This window comes from Ceratosolen solmsi, unplaced genomic scaffold (assembly GCF_000503995.2).
Source record: "Ceratosolen solmsi marchali unplaced genomic scaffold, CerSol_1.0 scaffold43, whole genome shotgun sequence".
NCBI classification, from domain to species: Eukaryota; Metazoa; Arthropoda; class Insecta; order Hymenoptera; family Agaonidae; genus Ceratosolen; species Ceratosolen solmsi.
The window spans coordinates 4805888-4819781 of record NW_011948431.1 but is presented as its reverse complement, the minus strand read 5'-3'; the positions used below and the strand labels follow the sequence as shown (position 1 = coordinate 4819781).

Sequence of the window (13894 nt, the reverse complement as noted above, 5' to 3'; positions counted from 1 at the left end):
TCCCCTCCCCCCCCCCCCCCGCGCCACCCCGCCTCCCCACGGATAAAAAGCTATTCATGATAATTATACAAAACTTATTTATCCATATATATTTAAAAATATATAGAACTCACGACTTGTATTATCATATATCTGGCTAAAAATATAAAATCTCAATTACCTTATAAGAGAGATTTTTAAGTTTTTAAATATTTTACAATAATTAATTATCTAGTACATTATGGTTGTATTTCAAATAATCTATTACAACTATTACTTTAATGTAATTCATGGTAATGTGATTCATGCATCAATTTAAATGTAAGATTTATTGATATGTGATCATGTCATAATAGTGATACAATATTTTTTCTTTAATTTTTTTTTTTTTTTTTTTTTTTTTTTTTTTTTTTTTTTTTTTTTTTTTTTTAGTGGTATTTTGTTATTCATATTGATGAAATTATTATTTTTCAATAACTGATTTGTCTAAAATGTCGAAATTTACTGAATGAATGAGACATTTAGGCTCTCTCAAGTAATTTAATGAAATTTATCAGAAAATTGTAGTTTAAATGTGACATGACAATTCTACTAGCACCAATGAATTTGATTTTTAGCCCTATTAATAATTAAAAGATAACGGAAAAGAACAACGAGAAAATTATAAACAATAATAGACCAACAATCTTATTTCTTTTAAGTAGCTTTTAAGTAACTGTTGGCTATTTTAAGAAAGTCAAAGTTTCTTTTATAATGCACATAACGTGGCCTTAGATTTGTCACGATGACAGTTAAAATTTCATTGACATTATTAGAATAATATTTTTGGCGTCACAAAATACAATAAATAGTTCATTGCTAAATGGAGAATAATAAGTCGTCGTGAGTTTTGCTAAAATCAATGAACACTTTTAATTGCTGTCTTTCTTTATATACGACGTCTAAGGATTTATCTCACAAAAGGAAGGTCGTGTGTTGTTGCGCATTCTTTAAACTTTAGAAATCCGATATATATATATATATATATATATATATATATATATTCTTACGATCAAGGCTGCACTTTTTCTCTGACTGAGCCGCGTTGCGTATGCTATTGCATGTCATAATGTCACATGAGTTGCCACATGCCCTTTACTATCAATTCTCGGCTTTAAGATTATTGCAAATTACTAGCTCATATATAATATGCGGTAAAGAATCAATTGTTGGGAGAGACGAGAGAAGTGTACTACTGAAAGTCCAATGCCAATTGCAACTATAAACATACACGGATGATAAATGCTCTCATTCGTAAGTAGATAAGTTTTTTAGTTTTTTTTTTTTCTTTTTTTTTTGTTTTATTTTTCGTTTATTTTTTTCGTTTTGGTTTTATAGTAATAAAATTATACTGCTCAACGGCCCATAAAATTGATAAGACAAACAAATGCGACATCCGATTAACGAATGAGCGTTTGTAAGATATCCCGACATCGTAGTTGGGGAGAACACGATTGACCATCCATTGCTCCCGATAAACATGCACGTGCATCGAGCAACGATAAAATGTGCGATAAAACAAAAAAAACAACAAAAAAAACAAAAAAAAACAACAAAAAAACAAAAAAAAACAAAAGAAAATAAAACAAAAAAAAAAAACAAAAAAAATATCGATCGTAGGTGATAATTAATGTTCGATAGTGTTGGAAAAGGCATTTCGAGCAGTGAGAAGTCCCGCAAATATCCCAGGAAAAGCATCGAAACGTGCAACGGGCGTAAGAATGAGATGCCGATTGCGAAAATCAAGCGATCTTGCGGACTTTTAACATTCATGCCGTGTCACGCGGAGGAATTGATCGCTCCCACCGCACCCATCGGTACTGCGCTTGTAACGAAACAAGGTGAAAGAGAGAGGATGGCGATCGCTAACGAAGACACAGGGAGATTTACGCGCCAGCAGGTGCTCGTGTATTGAGAAAACGCGGCCCTGATTATCGGGAGCGCGTTACCCCGAGCGGCACTTTCCCGCTGACCTTCGGCGCAGCAGGACGCGCGATTTCGTCGTGGAACGTGGACGTTCGGACGACAATCATAATGCCTGATCCAAGGGATGGAAAATTTCGCGCGGGCGCGATGACGGTGGCGGCGGTGACGGCGGTGGCGGTGGTAGCGATGGTGGCGGTGGTGGCGGTGGTGGCGGTGGGGGCGGTGGTGGTGGCGGTGGCAGTGGTTGTGGCGGCGGTGGTGGTGGCGGTGACGGCGGCGGCGGCGGCGGCGGCGGCGGCGGCAGGGGAATTCGAACAAATTGCGCGCGTGTAAGCGAACGCGTGGAGTAAGGCTTTTTTAAAAACCAGCGCCGTTTAGATTCCCAGCGAGATCGAGAGTGGATACGGAGGAGCGGCTGAAACAGGCTTGTTATCAGTTGCGTGGTATCGTGCGATTCATTATGGTGGTGTTTTTTGCTTTCAGTATCTCCCTGTCTCTGTCGCTCTCCCCTCGCGCTCTCCCAGCCCCCTACCCCTATCCCACCAACACCATCACCAACATCATCACCGACACCATCACCAACACCAACACCAACATCATCAACACCAACACCATCACCAACACCATCACCAACATCATCAACACCAACGCCATCACCAACACCATCACCACCCCAACAACCACCACCCTCTATCCGTCTCCCTTTCCCTCTTCCAAACGCGCGCCCGCGCACGCACTCACGCATTCACGCACTCACTCGCTCACTCGCTCACGCACTCAGGCACGCTAGCACTAGCGCGCGCCACCGCTACACCAGCACGCCGTCGGAACGCCGGCGGAGCCGCGATTACCCGCTCTGCCGCTACACGTAGCCAACGGTTTTACTTACTTTAAAATAAAATACGAGCTTACTTTACAGTACGGCCAACTCAGGCGTCGATTACTGAAGTTCGGCCACTATAAAAAGCCACGTAACGAGCTTCATTCTGGGAGCCATTCCTGGCATGCTTATGAACTTCAAGTGTGTGTACTCGGCAATGAACAACTACTTTCGCTTGTATAAAGTACGAATAATTATATACATTACATATTCAAAAATTTACATAAAATTATAAATTATGTCAAGAAAAACGCTTCGCTTGATTACTTCATACTAGTCATGTTCGCTTTTTAAATAAGAATCTGCTTAATATACTTTATCGTATGCAGCCGTAATTACAGTTTCCTGTATAACTACTTGGAACGTGAAAAAAAAAATGCCCGCAAACGGGCTCTCGACTCGGCTTAGTCCCGAATGCACATAATCATTTTCATTTCACGAAGACACACGCGTGCACTCACGCACATTATAATACTTGAACAAGTTGTACATATGTGTATTATTAAATTAATTGTGTAAGCTGTGGCATAAAATTTAATGCAAAAGCCGTCGTCCGTGCACGTGGGCTCGCGTAGATCGGCGTAGATCGGCGTAGATCGGCGTAGATCGGCGTAGATCGGCGTAGATCGAGAAAAGTTGTAATCGGAAAATTGAAATTGTCAACATGCCCCCTCTCTTAACGTCCGAGCATTATAATTAAATAAAATCCCTTCGACTTTATTATCAAATAATTGATTCTCAATTTGCTCCCAACAATTTCCACCTGTCCATTTTGTGAATTATGAATTGTTAAATCCAGCCGGCTGATATATTGATCGCGAAAACGTATAATTTCCCGCTTAAGCTTTTATGGAACAAACTTGAGCCTGATTTTCCGCTCAATTTTCTCAATGCACAATCAAAAATCTTTATTTGATTTATTGCTTCTATTCTTGGCATTAACGCATCGTTAATTACGATGACGTTGGATCCCTACCCCGACGGACCATTTCCAACCTCTAAATTAAGTCACACCAGTAGTATCCAATGTCTCCTAGAGATCCCCATCGCTACATTCCCAATATCACACTAATAATCCCTTCGCCATTATCAAATCCGTGCACGCACGCAGTCCAGTATTTTTAGCCCTCAACATCGGTCCTTCGGCATCCGGCTAATTACTTCACAACCCTTATTGCCTCGCGGAGCCGACGTGCGTCTTTGACGAGGGCGCCCGACCCAACGACAAAAGCGCTATTCCTCAATACCGTCCCATTTCAAATTCACCAACTCGAACGTCCGCTCGTTCGTACTTGGTCCGTGACTGACGCGAGGAGTATCCACCTTCACTCTCGTCTACAGTCTTCTTAATCAACAAAGGTATCGAGGAGTCTCCTCCCCCCGGTTAACACCGACTCTTCAGCCCCGTCTCTGTCGCCGCGTTTCCCATCTCCTTTTTCTCTTCCCGATCTATCCCAACCCCCGTACTAACCTCTAATCGCAAGACCGATGCCACCACCACCACCACCACCCCCCTCCCCCATTTCTCCCTCTTTCGTGATTTCTCTCTAGGCTGGTGCATTCGTGCATTACCGTGGAATGTCATGTCCTCGGTGGCTCCGTGCATTTTCCACGTAATTACTCGACTCGTGGCTGACGTTGGCCGGACGCCTAGGATATTACGGGCCAGAGTGTAATATGTCTCGGAGCCGATATTTCCTCGCGACATAATCCGCTTTGAGGGTCATCCGACCAAACTATCGAAATATCGATAATCCTTGGCGCGTGGCCCATTCCTTACTCCAATCCCCGTCGTCGTCATCGTTATCGTCGTCATCGTCTATCCATCCTCTGCTCAATGTCACGTGAAGTACATATCCTCCTTCGCTTCCTTCTCTTTCTCCTCCTCCTCGTCCTCCTTCTCCTCCTCCTCCTCCTCCTTCTTCTCCTCCTCCTTCTCCTCCTCCTCCTCCTCCTTCTCCTCCTCCTCCTCTTCCTCCTCTTCCTCCTCCTCCTTCTCCTTCTCCTCCTCCTCCTCCTCCTCCTCCTTCTCCTTGTTCTCATCCATGAATAGGCGCTATCACATAATTTTCATTCTATTTCTCACTTATTCGCTGTGGCACCGAAGGCGTTAGCTCGCTGGGAACGCAATTGAAACAGCTAAACTGGCGGACGACGAGACAAGAACAGTGACACGTTATGAGAGAAGCGCCCAATTGCCAGCCGTTGCTCGAGCGGCAATTTTTTTTTTGTTTTTTGTTTTTTTGTTTTTTTGTTTTTTTTTTTGTTTTTTTTTTGTTTCTTTTTATTTTTTTATTTAAAGAACTCGTTATACAGTCGGCTATCCGTAGCTCGTACGGCTCTATATCCTGCTTGTAAATTTTCCAGAAACATCGGAGATAAAGCGAAGAGTGAGAGAACGAGGGAAGCGCGTCGCACTCCATCAATAAAAGCCAAACCGTTGGCAATTCATCCGAGACACATACCTACGCCAATAAGACCATTCACCTTACACGCACCCGTTTAGAGCTCTATCTCAAGAGCGTGTATACATCATTCTTCCTCGGCAGCATTTCAAGAGAGCGATCTCTCCTTCTTCTCCTTCCCCTCATCATCCTCATACTCATCCTCATTCTCATTCTCATTCTCATCCTCCTACCCCCGGTCCCTCTCCGTCGTAGCGCGTAGATATCGCGCAGCAGCTCGTCGAGCGCTTATGCATCGCAGTCCTCTCTCGTTGTCGCACGCCCGACGTATAGTCCAGCTAAAGAAACGAGAGTAGCGAGCGAAGTAGAGAGCGAGAGAGCGAGCGCGCTCGAGTAAATGTGGGAAGGCGGGCTGGGTTGGGCTACGGGGGGCGGGGGGGGGGGGGGGGGGGGGGGGGGGGGGGGGGGGGGGGTAGAGGTGTGCAGGAGGGAAGCGAGTTTTCCTTCTCCGTTTTGCCTTCTATCTTTGGTCCTCTCGGCGCGTCCAACCCGGTAGGGCTTGTATCGCTGGCGATGCATCATTCCCACTCTTCGAGAGAGCGCCTTCTGGTATCTTCGTGCCGACGACTTCGTTCCCCCACTGCCGCCCTCCCCATCCCCGCCATCATCCTCCGCGCGGCCGCCCCGCGTCATCCACCCTTTCGCCCGAGGCACAATGTATGGCTCTTGTACGTTGGAATGGGAGTGTTTTTATTGCTTTTATTCTCTCCTCGTCCTTTCTCTCGGGCTTCTTCTCTCTCTCTCTCTCTCTCTCTCTCTCTCTCTATCTTTATTTCTCTCTCTCTCTCTCTCTCTCTATCTTTATTTCTCTCTCTCTCTCTCTCTCTCTATCTTTATTTCTCTCTCTCTCTCTCTCTCTCTATCTTTATTTCTCTCTCTCTCTCTCTCTCTCTATCTTTATTTCTCTCTCTCTCTCTCTCTCTCTATCTTTATTTCTCTCTCTCTCTCTCTCTCTCTATCTGACGCTCTGTGTCATTTTGAGCGAGGATCCCGCGTTAAAGACGTATCGCTAAGGACACTTGGGTCGATTGCGGGGGGGGGGTGTCAAAATCAATAAGCTGGATCCACCTACGAAAGGAAACGCGACTCGTGTCAATGACGAAGCGACCCACCGGGGAACGGGGAGCTTAGACTCGATTGATTAATTAATACAAGCATCATGGCATGTAGCATTAAAAATTCATCACACCCGTATTTCGCGAGTCTCTTTCTAATTGATCGATCGTTTTCACGGATCAGGCTAAGTGATCTTGTGTGACACAACTCAAATGATATACTCGTGCAAAATACTTGCACACGGTCCTTTAACATAATTAGACGTTACTCGAGCCCCCTTCTTCCGAGCGCACGATTACCTCTTTTCCCACCTCTCCAAATGGAAAATTCTAAGCAATCATATTAATATGCGCTTAGAGATTAATTTAACCGTGAGAATAATCACTGCGATTGGCATGATTAAATCGTTATTGTCCTATATATCCTGGCCATTATCGAGGCTTATTGTTCTTATAATCGGACACTTGGGAGCCGGCCGTATCGTCTGGCTGAATGAAACGCGAATGTCAATTATTGCACTGGAATGAGCACGTGGTCGGATTAAAGGATCGTCAGTGAAATAAGGAGTTACTTGCTATTTGGCGTAAATGGAGCTTTTTATTATCCGGGCGTATCGTAAAAAAATGCTGAAAAATCGCAGCGCAGTGGGAATGTAATAGTGGCTTTCCATGAATATACATAAGCGATAAATGGAATAGGTTGGATTTGAAAAGAGCAGCCCTCACGCGATCCACCCATCGTGTCCTTTGAGCATCGGCTTAAAATGCGATCCATCGCCTATTTCGTATCGGATCATCGAATCGTCCGGGCGAACGGGCGAATAGCAGCGAGTAGGGGCGAACTGGCGAACTGGCGAACTGACGAACGGGCGAATGGGCGAATAGCAGCGAGTAGGGGCGAACTAATGCCAGACAGGCGAGCATTAACCAACGCGCACCGCGTGCTTTTTCCGATGTTCGTCAAGTGGCTGAGCGAACGGGCGAACGGGCGAACGGGCGAACGGGCGAACGGGCGAACGGACGAATAGCAGCGAGTAGGGGCGAACGGGCGAACAGCAGCGAGTAGGGGCGAACGGGCGAACGGACGAATAGCAGCGGGTAGGGGCGAGGAGAGAAGCCTCCGAAGCCGTTGTCGATCTAAAAACAAAAACAAAAACAAAAACAAAAACAAAAATCCCCAGCCTGCATCTATCGTAAAAATCTATCTTCCGCGTGCGCATTAATCGCGGAAAAGTCGGCCTCGGCGTAGCGGCGCATCTACGATCGGCGGCGAGTTAGCGACGGAGAATTCGCGAAGCCGTTTGCGAACCCCAGTTGGCGAAACGCGACCAACAATGCGCAGCCTCTCGCACAAAGGGAGAGGCAGCCTCCTTGCCACGGCTGGTGAGCCGCGACCAACAATGCGCAGCCTCTCGCACAAAGGGAGAGGCAGCCTCCTTGCCTTTCTTTCTTTCTTTCTTTCTTTCTTTCTTTCTTTCTTTCTTCTTTTTTTTCCATTTTTTTGTTCTTCTTCTTCTTCTTCTTCTTCCTCTTCTTCTTCTTCTTCTTCTTCTTCTTCTTCTTCTTCTTCTTCTTCTTCTTCTTCTTCTTCTTCTTCTTCTTCTTCTTCTTCTTCTTCTTCTTCTTCTTCTTCTTCTTCTTCTTCTTCTTCTTCTTCTTCTTCTTCTTCTTCTTCTTCTTCTTCTTCTTCTTCTTCTTCTTCTTCTTCTTCTTCTTCTTCTTCTTCTTCTTCTTCTTCTTCTTCTTCTTCTTCTTCTTCTTCTTCTTCTTCTTCTTCTTCTTCTTCTTCTTCTTCTTCTTCTTCTTCTTCTTCTTCTTCTTCTTCTTCTTCTTCTTCTTCTTCTTCTTCTTCTTCTTCTTCTTCTTCTTCTTCTTCTTCTTCTTCTTCTTCTTCTTCTTCTTCTTCTTCTTCTTCTTCTTCTTCTTCTTCTTCTTCTTCTTCTTCTTCTTCTTCTTCTTCTTCTTCTTCTTCTTCTTCTTCTTCTTCTTCTTCTTCTTCTTCTTCTTCTTCTTCTTCTTCTTCTTCTTCTTCTTCTTCTTCTTCTTCTTCTTTTCATTTCTTTTTCATCCATTTCCGCGTGAAATTTGCGCTCGCTCTAGCCTAGGCCAAGGCCCCCTCGTACACGAGGAGTGCGCGCTCGAGAGGGATGAGAGGGAGAGGCAAGAGAGCATCGACTTCGAGGGAACAATGGACAATGGAGGTCCTGCTCGCGACCGGCCGTCCAAGTTTAAAGAAACGACTGAACGACTGGCGTTTTGTATATTATAACGTAGACGAGGTGCGTTTAACAGCTTATTATGATAATCGTACGGTAGGTCCTCGGCCGCGTACGCATGGCTGGCGCCTGGTTCCTTTAAAATGTTGGATGAGGTGTGGGATGGGGGAGCGTTGGGATCTCGATTTGGTGACCGCCGAGCCGTTGCGTTGGGATCGGGATTGCGGCGAGTTGGGTGAAACGTCGCCTTTTACTGCGCACATATTTCTTTACTTGACATTTTTCCCCGCTCACGGCAACTCGCGATCGATCGGCGATTTTTAGTTTGACATTGGGAATAGGATGAGGGCGACGGGGCTCGTCAGTTGATTAATTTCGTTAATTGTGGTGAGGTGATGGGTGGAAGCCCGAGGCCGCGGCTGGGAATGACGACGATGACAATTGTAAAAGCCGTCCCAAGTCCTATTGTCATTTGAAATTGAGGGTAGGGGGAAGAGAGCGACTCGTGTGTTGTAATAAAATTATGTAAAAAAAATTCTTGAGATTTTATAACACTTGTGTGTATGTCTAGGGCTTGATGGTAGTTATTATGACCAGCAGATATATGGTCGGTAAATTTCGCAACGTACATGATACGTACAAAAACTTTAATCTTTTAGAACATAGGTAGAGTTAATTAAACATGCTGTGAGCAAAGTAGCAATTAAATTTTCCAACACTCAAGAAAGATTATCTTTCCTACGCATGAGCGTGTAAACAAGTATTAGATTAAACTATTAGTTTAAAATAAATTGTTTTCAAACTATTAATTATTAATAATTCGAAAGCAATCAAAGTGAAGTATTAGATTTTATAATACTTGTTATTTGGTAATATAAGTGGACGGAAATGTATAATGAAATTAAAATTAATTGTCAGTGGAGGAGAAATTTTGTGAAATCTTAGCGTCTGCATTTTTTTTTTTTTTTTTTTTTTTTCAATCGCTGCCGTTACGAATGAAAAACATTTATTGTTATATGGGGTTAAATTTCGTAGCGCCGCGTGTGTTTGTTATATTGTAAAATTTTGTAAAACTTAAAATGGTAAATTCGTAAAGGCTTTATAAATTCCTATTGCGCAGTTACTATAAATTTTATGATCCCCAGTAGAATTCTTACCGATTCGTATCTGAATAGTAATAACAGTATATAATAGTAAATTTATGTAGTAAAACATTAATTAATTAAAATGTGTATATAGTAATCAATGAATGTTTGGTTTTTTCAGACAAATTCCATTTCTCTCCTGGCGAATAAACTTCTTACGCATAGGATAATCAGAATTTTTGCGAAACTCTTGTTATAAGTGAAAATTAATCAAGTGCCTTATTATGATATATGATCAAAAATATTTAGCTATAAAAACAAAATGGCTTATATTTTTATGCAGGTTGAAACTTTAAGGCTATTCGTATATTATCTTATTTAAAATATATATCATGGAATGTCGTAAAAATAAGTTTCAATTAATTTACTGAAAAATAAATAGAAATTTCAGCTTATGCAAATCCTAATTGTTTAAAGAAAAAAACAAAAAAACAAAAAAAAATTTCCTTACTTATAATCTTTATAAATTGATATATAAAAGGAAATAAGAATAATATAATCGTACAAGATTGTTTAATTAATATTAGTGTCACAACTATTGGTGTTATCAACGACAAAATATTTTTCACAATCAATTCGCGCTCTTTACCAAATCATTTGGGCGCCCGTTTATGTGCGCGCGCCCTCTCCGTATTGCCTGCGTAATTTTCACTTTTAATCCTACTATGTATACAATATGTATGGTATTTTTCATTGGTATTCGTCGAAACGTAAAATAGCCACAATTTTATTCTTAACTAAAATTGAGTAGGTAACGTGAAAAATATATCTTACCGCGGGTCATAAAAGAAATATAAATTTCACGCGCGCTCCTTATTCGGACTGTAAAATTATGCAAGCTCGGGTAATGAAATGAATAAGGGATCTGCCCAATAATATTAATCGTATGTGTATTTTTACATGCGTTAGATGGAATTTACAACAATGTCAATTATATTTAATGGAGTTTCGGAAAATCTTTGTCGTTTACTTTTTAAATACTAATTTTTTAATGCTCACTGAGCTTTAAATAGAAAAAGAAAAAGAAAATTCTTTTTACATTTATCTAATACTTATGAAAAAGCAGCGATAAAACTCCCTTTCATCGTCACAAGCAAATAAAAAAGAATTCAAATTATTTTTATTCGCACTTTTAATAATTTATAAGACAATATATTACGCGCTATTTTCACACAACATTTACGATTGTACGAACGGAAGTGATTTTTCATTTAAGAAAGCTTTCTTAGATTACATTTTGATGTGATGATGCAGATATATGTATAAATTTATATATACGTATATACGTATTTTTAATATATGTTTAACGATGAAGTGTATTGCTGAGCCACTGAACGCGAGTCATCCGCAACAACAATAATAACGTAATTGGCATAAAAATGAGATTTTATGGTAACTTGATGTTCGAGGAGTTTCATAGCAGCTACTTACATTCATTCGTCCTACTCGCTCTACACGAGGGTGTAAATAAGCAGAGGATGCTGATCAATCTCATTAAGCTCATGCTTATTCGTAGGCTTAGACGTAAAGACGAAGTGGGGCACGCCAGCGCAAGTTCGAATAGGCTTTTCAATTTCCTGACAATATGCCTGAATTTGCTCCCGACTATTCGTCCCGACGAATTCTATTCAATAAGAAACTATTAACTCACATAATCATACGGCTACAACAACCATCAATTATTAAGCATCGGATGATCTTTGCGAGTGCCGGGCTTTCATTCAAACCAAAGTTACACAAATCTTTAATTGAACGAGATGAAATTTTAATGAATTTGCCTTCGAATACTTAGGTTAACCACTGCTTATTTCCTATTCCCATAGAGTGTTTGCGTTAATTTGAAACTGTGAGCATCTCCGTGATGTATTTACCATTTATATTGAATTTTTTTTTGTTGTAAAATTGTTTTATCGTTCAGTGTAATGATTATATAAGCATAAAAATTGGCTCTTGGAGTACAATTTAGAATTTACGTTTTATTAAAAAATGTAGAGCAATTGTCAAGCAAATGCGGAGCAAAATATGCGCGTATTAAACTTTTAATCACATTGTGTGTAATTATATTTTGTACATAGGCATAGTAAAGAGATTCAAAGGAGCTAGAAAAAAAAAGAAAATTAAAAAGTAAAAATACTTATAAAAAGTTTCATTATATTCTCACGTCATGAAATTGTGGACTTCCATGCTGACAAAATTAACGTGTAGAATATTTGAATTACAAGGAAATTGTAATAATATTCATCAAATAGCTCAAGAGAGAGATTTTATAGTGACTAAAAATAGGTAAAATAACCTAAATATCATCATGATAAAATGGAAATATACATATATATATATATATATATATATATATATATATATATATATATATATATAGATTTCATTGTCAAGTGCTGCCAGACGACACATCAAAGACACATCAAAGAATTCTTTTAATAAATAGTCGTACAAACCGCAAATATTATAAGAATTTCAGTATGCATTTTATCTAAAGGTTATCATTTATTATTTGTTTTAATATTTCAGAAAATTATTTGTAATTTTCAATGTTTTTCATATTAAAGGTGTGAATGTTGTTTTACGTTCAGCTAATGTAAAAAAAAACAAAATGTTGACATTATAAATATTGAACGGGAATCAAGCTAAAATATCTGAAATCAACACTTTCGTGCATATAAACGAATAAACGTGTATCATTAGTGTTTATAAATCATCGTTACTGAATCTAAATTTAAATAAGCCGCGCATAAAACAAAAAAGTACACGAGGACGTCGATCTATCGCGGTATAACAAAATATTTCACATTTAAAGAATTCGTTCTACTATATGCGAGTGAAGTGTAATAAAAAAAAACAGAAATCAATATGTTGAATGATAAATTTCAGATTGAAAGTCATATTCACGCGCACTTATTATTTAATATTAAAAGTACTATTTATGTATTGCAATAGTAATGATAAGAATTACATTTTAATTGTAATATATGTATGTCAAGAGCACTCGAGATTTGCGATTAAAAAGCAAAAAAAAAAAAAAAAAAAAAAAAAAAAAAAAAAAAGACAAACAAAAAAAAAATCATTTCGCCTAATTAAAATTAATGTAAATAAATTCATCAAACCTTATTCCATTTAATATTTACTTAAGTTGATCTATCCATCAATTCAAGTTACTAGTAGACGCCTTTTAAGAAATAATATAAAGAGAGCAGAGACGAACGACTTATTCGGAATTTTTCATTAATCACCAATATCTCTCTCTCTCTATATATATATATATATATAAAATTCAGAAACACTCATACTAACGTGCATGAACAATCATAGATATATAGATGCAATACATGGGAAGAGGTCGTATAGTGGGGAAGGCCTTTCGCATTCTTCTTATTATACCCGCAAATGATTACAACGTCAACTCGGCCAAACGAAAGAATCCGAGCAGAATGATGGAAAAAGAGCAACAATGCGAGCCCGAGGGGCACTCGTGCGTCGTATCGCGTGCAATTCTCCTCCTCGCCGTTCCACACACAACCCCCCCCCCCCCCCCCCCCCCCCCCCCCCTCCCAATCACCCGACTAATCAAGCCCGCCCGCCCGCCCCAACCGCACAACGCCACAACCCCAAACTCCCTTTTTTGTTCTCTCTTACTCTCTTAATAGCAGCAATAACAGGAGCTCCAGTGAGCGCACGCAAAGCCTACTTATAGAGGCAACGTTTGAGGAATAAGAGGATAAAAGTAGTAGCGAAGGTGGATTAGAGGAAGACGAGGCGCCGTCAGCTGCCGCGTGTGAAGACGAGTAAGACATCTCTTCCTCCTCCACGAATTCCTCATCACCTCCTCATCGAGGGTGCATTAGCATAATCACACGGCACCCTGGCTAATCGTCAGCGGCACGGTCGCGCGACTCTGAGAATTTTCGGATCAGTGTCAATGCACCGATCGAGTCCAAGGCGCCGGGAAAATAGATGCCGAGCCGCCCTCGGAGACGATATAATTGGCGTGTTGCCAGGGCCTCGTCCTTAGCGACATCGGGCACGAGAATCCAAGTCGGATTAAGCAGCGCCGTCAGCGTGAGGATACCGATACCCGGGTAATGCTGCTCTTGACGCGCCTGGAGTTCCCCATCAACGTGCCGCGTAAGGAATAGCAACCGAGAGCAGCGGCCCACCACCAGCTACACGGGCTTTC

General features: G+C 40.9%; 1 protein-coding gene across 2 annotated transcripts in view; it reads right to left on the bottom strand.

The window, feature by feature from the left end:
- Nucleotides 1-13894, bottom strand: part of shakB (Innexin family member shaking B) — a 78505-nt gene that overhangs the window by 26696 nt on the left and 37915 nt on the right. The window lies entirely within an intron of this gene.